Genomic DNA, 6,000 nt, shown 5'->3' with positions numbered 1-6,000 from the left:
TTGAAACCCTCTGCGCATTGTATTCTTAGACACCGAAAGTTTTAGTTTTTAAATGGTATCATTAGCGCTGTCAAAAATAATTTTTTTAACAGAACGAATAATTTTTCTGTCAGTGAAATGACAAGTTTTGTGTGGTTTTTTGCCCCTGTATTCCTTTTCTAAATGATTGTCTTTTATCAAATCGTTTAACTAATCAACTTGTTAATTAAGTACTTCGGAGATTTCTTTTTGTTTGACTCCTTTCGTTTAGACCTTTTATAATAAGTTCTCGAATAGCTAAATTATACTTTATACGACGGAAATCCTTTATATTATATATAAAATTATATAGTAAAGTTCTCTTATCAAAACAGTGCAAATCTGTGATCTCAATTTAAATCATTCTTACAATATGACACCAATTGCAAAAATAAACACCTAATTGTTTCTTTAGTAGTTGTAACGAGAAATGATATAATAGTTATAATGGTAATGTTTTGGAAAGAACACATTTTACAATTAAAATAGAAATACAGGCAAGACAACACGCTCTTGATTTTCATGCAGTCGTATTATGTACAAACATTTTCTTATGTTTTATTAACAATCCGTTTAAGGGTTAGACAACTAAAAAAATAATTTTTGAATCTTATATTATTTCATATAATTTTTTTACTTCAAACTTGAAAAAACGCATTTGAAAATATATTCTCTTTTTTTCCCCTCATACCTCATACAAAGTGAAATTTTATAAAAAGTTTGAAAATAATATTTGTTTCTTGTAAAAAATATTGTTGTTTTCAAAAATATTAGGGACCTTGTAAATGTTCAATTGACTTGGGGCACCTCCAAAAATATTTTTTATTCCAAAAAATTTTTAAATCCAGTAGTAATTTATTATATCGCATATATTAAGAGCCATTACAAGAAAGTTTTGAAAGATTTCTATTTTTCAATGCTAATATACAATCTTATGAACATATAAAAACATGTAAAAATCCCTCATACTTCATATACATATACTCTTCATAATTTTATTTTTTATCAAACCCTTTCCAAGTTGCTAAAAGATTGTTTCTTTGGTTTCTAACTTTGTCAGATTTTTAGTTTTAACGCCATCAGTCTTTTGGAAACCCTACTATGTAAAATGCCCTGGAACTATTCCTTAACTGTGCAGAACATCTTTCAAAACAGTTTCTTTACCATTAAATTGGGTAATAGCAAATGAAAAACGGGTTTCCTCTCATGCACACTTCTGGGGAATTTATCGTAAACATGTTATTGAGTGATTCATTTGCGTTCTGCGTTTCACCATCAAGACATCAACAATCGACAATCAACAACATTATTCTTTCAGATTATGTCATTTACGACATAAATCTAAAATAAATATGTTTTTAAGGGTCTAAACTTTAATCTTACATAAAGATGAAGTTTCATATATATATATATATATATATATATATATATATATATATATATATATATATATATATATATATATATGTATATATATATATATATTTATATATATATATATATATATATATATATATATATATATATATATATATATATATATTTATATATACGCAGGTTTGGTCAGGAAGCGGGAGCGATCAGGTTTTGTAGTCGTTTGAGAACATTTAAGTTTATGTATGTCCGTAATTTTAGTTTTCGGACATACATGAAAACATAAATAAACTTGAATGTTCACAAAACATCTTGGTGCGAATAAAAATAATTTTCGCGAACACTAATAACCCGCTAATCTACGAACATCTAATTCTATTGGTTCAAAAAATACGCTGACTAAGCGAAATAACCTTCTAGAGTTAACTGTTGAATTGTTTTAAAAATTGTGTTTTTCAAAATTTGTTGAGTTTTGATATCTCTATCATAAATTGCTTTAAGAATATAAAACGAATTATTATATGGCTCATTCTCGGAGCCACATCTGCAAAGCTTGTGCAAATGTTTTAAACTAATATTATTTGTTTACAAAAATGAATGTTTTAAATATGTATTTTTAAATTGTCAAAATTTTGAAAGTTCAATATTGATTTTTATTAGTATATTCTTATTTTTTATTTAAAAAGTATGTATTTTTTATGTAAATGTAATTTTGTGTATCTGTTTTTTATTCTTATGTAATCTTAAAGAAGTTTTAACGGTTTATTTTGTAAACAAAAAGACTTTCAACATTAATTGCGTTTTCAATGAAATTGTTAATAATCATCAAGTTTATAAAACTAACTGTGAAATAATGAAGTTTCTGGCATAGTTTATAGACTTAACTGGTTTGGAAACTCCGTAAAATCTATTGTTTAACCTTTTGACAAATGAAGCGTAAATGAAGCGTGACAGTGCACACAAACTTTTTAACGGCGTTTATTGCTAAGTGATATTGCAAACAGATTATTCCTTTATTTCACAGATTATCTGTAGTGATTATTTATAAGTGATTTTTTGTGTACATCATTGATCAGTGTTGATCAATTTATGAAGATAATATGCCAGGTGCTAATTTTAGTATAACGAACTGTGGAACATCAAGAAGAACAAAGGGGATAGGAATATTCAAGCTTCCTTATTCAAATCCTGCAGATCCTGCTCATCAAACTTGGCGATCTGAATGGTTAAATTCAATAACTAAAGGACGTGTTATTGACCAGCAGTTTAAAGAGCAGATCAACTATGGAAAAATTTATGCTTGTGAAAAGCACTTTAAGCCAGATGATTTTGAAACACGTAAGCTGTTAATAAACTCTATGTGAGTGTGTGTGTGTGTGTGTGTGTGTGTGTGTGTGTGTGTGTGTGTGTGTGTGTGTGTGTGTGTGTGTGTGTGTGTGTGTGTGTGTGTGTGTGAATGTGTGTATGTGTGTGTGTGTGTATGTGTGTGTGTGTATATGTGTGTGTGCGTGTGTGTTTGTGTGTGTGAGTGTGTGTATGTGTGTGCAAATTCCAAATGATTTTATCTTCAGATATTGGTCTCAAAATGACAAAAAAGATTATGAAAAATGGAGCTATACCAACTCTACTACTACCGACAAAAAGCTGTAACTTAACTTCATCAAAACAAAGAATGCCAAGAAAAATTATTTTATCTGAGACTAAAGAACCAATTAAGTACTATAATAAGCTTAATGACATTTCAATTCGAATTCCAAAACTAAAACTTTTAAATGGTTGGATAACAGATGTGAAAGAAAAAGAAATATCTATTTTGAAAAATGTTTTAAATCAATTTGTTCTTCCAGAATTTGAGATAACAATAGATGAAAGTTTAGGCTATAGTTTGGCAGTATATGGGTGGATGGTTCCTGAATGTCATCCTATTTACTCAGACTACAAAAGTATGCAAAATATAACTGTGACAAATTTAATTCATGTGCTTGAAAGTTATCAATTATGTATAGGTGTGCCAAATCATGAAAAGACAGCTAGTACCATACACCATTGCATACCTTTTAAAATAAATCCACATTCTTGGGACACAAAATCATCACCATTTAATCATATGTCATACTATAGAAATATTAACTACGATATTTTACTTAAAAACTCAAACAGATGCAAAAAATGTTTATTGACAAACAAATCAATAATTTATTCAAAAATAAAGAAAGTTAAGCGTCACAATGAGCCAGCCAAACTAAATGCTGCTATCTCTTTGACAACACCATCGAGGCTTAAATTAACAATGCAGCTGCACCGTCTTAAATGTGCACAATTACAAGCTAGAATTGAAGCAATGAAAGAAGAGCTTATTAGCTCAAGTGTGATGATGGATTGCGATTTTCATAGTGATTTTCTTTCAATAATTTCTAATACTAATCATAACATTAGTGATTTCATGAATTTGTTTTGGCAAGAACAAAAAAAGTTATTTAGTGTCTCTCCATCTGGAGTTAGGTATCACCCAATGATAATAAGATACTGTTTATCCATAGCATCAAAATCCGCATCTGCATATCAAGAAATAAGAGATAGCAAAGTTCTTGTGTTGCCAAGCCTGAGGACACTCCGAGATTATAAAAATTGTATTACGCCAAAAGCTGGGTTTCAGGAAGGTATTGTTGCTGAATTATGTATGCGAGCGGAACAGTATACAAAAATTGAAAGATACATTGTGCTTCTTATTGATGAGATGTCCCTAAAATCTAATCTGGTTTTTGATAAGAACAGTCATCAGCTAATTGGGTTTGTTGATTTGGGAGACCCAGACCTGAATTTTGCTACATTACAAAAATGTGAGCTTGCAACTCATGCTCTTGTTTTTATGGTTCGTGGCATTGCAACATCGCTTAAGTTTTCACTTGCATATTTTACCACCATTACTGCCACAGCAGTGCAGCTATTTAGTTTATTTTGGGATGCAGTATGCCTTTTAGAAAAAAGATGTAATCTTTATCTAGTCTCTGTAGTGGCTGATGGTGCATCATCAAACCGAACAATGATTAAACTTCACCGTTATATGTGTGGAGATATGATTACTCCTGTTATTTTTAAAACAATAAATTTGTATGCCAAATATAGATACATATACTTTGTAGCAGACCCACCACACCTGATGAAAACTGCTCGAAATTGCTTATTAAACTCTGGCGCAGGAAAATGTACACGCTACTTGTGGAACAATGGAAAATACTTACTGTGGCAGCACATTACTCAATTGTATTATGAAGATTTAGACAATGGTTTAAAACTTATGCCTAAGTTAACTAATGAGCACATACACATAAACTCTTACTCTGCTATGACTGTAAAACTAGCTACTCAAATTTTAAGTCAAACCGTAGCATCTGTTTTGAAAACCTTTGGAACTGAGGAACATAAAGAGACAGCTAGTTTTTGTGAAAAAATGGACACGTTTTTTGATTGTGTTAACAGTAGATCTCTTGAAGAACATAAAATTAATATAAAACCTTTCCTTCAAAAATACACAGACCAAAATAATTTACGATTTAATTTCCTTTTAAATGATTTTTTGGATTATTTTAAAGATTGGAAAAGATCTATAGATGAAAGAGTGGACAATACTTCTAGTGTCAATACTCTTATGAGGCTAAGGCAGAGGTTTCTGTTAAGGTTTCTGTTAGCAGAGGGTATGTCTTATGTACTTACTAATAGATTTTGTCAAGATCCATTAGAGAAATATTTCAGTGCTCAAAGACAAATAGGGCGACATTCAGATAACCCTGATGCTAAACAGTTTGGATATAATTCTAATGCAATAGGCATCCAAAGAAGTGTTTCGCTTAACACTGGAAATACTAGAGGCTCTTATAAAAAAAAAAAGTCTTGGATAAATGTGTCTGAAGATCTTATACCAAAAAGAAAGAGAAAAAAAACATGATTTACAAACTACTTTTATTATAACAACTATTTGTATTCAAAACTTTTATAAAACTACATATATATATATATATATATATATTATTTGTCTTTCAGTTTATGTGATTGTTTCATATTAGCACGTAATCCTTTTTTAGATAGTTCTCCTGTTTTTTTTTTGCTTTGTGTTTATTAACAATGTTATTGACAAATGAATGACTTCGAACTCTAAAATATAATCTCAGTATTGAACACAAAGTAGATTTGTATCTTTTTCAATTTTTAAATCACAGCTTTCAAGAATAACCCTGTAATATTCATCTATATCTTGATCATATAATGTTTTTTCTGTCAAGAAATCTATGTCGATGCTTTTAGTTAATTTTGACTGTTCTGTATATAAACAAAATGCTTTTTCTGCTATAACTAATATTTGCTCAAACTCAATTGTTATACCAGTGAGTCCTCCACGGCTAAGAGCATTGATAAGTTTTTGGTCTGGAATATTTTTTGTTTCAGATTGGCAGCTTTTTAATATTGATATTGATTGTTGTATAGCAGTGTCATTATTTGTTCGAAAACTTTGGATTTTTTTTTTATATTGTGGATGTAGTAACCTCCTAGATATTGCAAGCCATACTTTTCCCTTTCACATAATTTTTGTCTACTTGATATCTTTTTATC

This window comes from Hydra vulgaris, chromosome 12 (genome assembly GCF_038396675.1).
Source record: "Hydra vulgaris chromosome 12, alternate assembly HydraT2T_AEP".
Taxonomy (NCBI): domain Eukaryota; kingdom Metazoa; phylum Cnidaria; class Hydrozoa; order Anthoathecata; family Hydridae; genus Hydra; species Hydra vulgaris.
Note: the sequence above shows the minus strand (reverse complement) of the source record.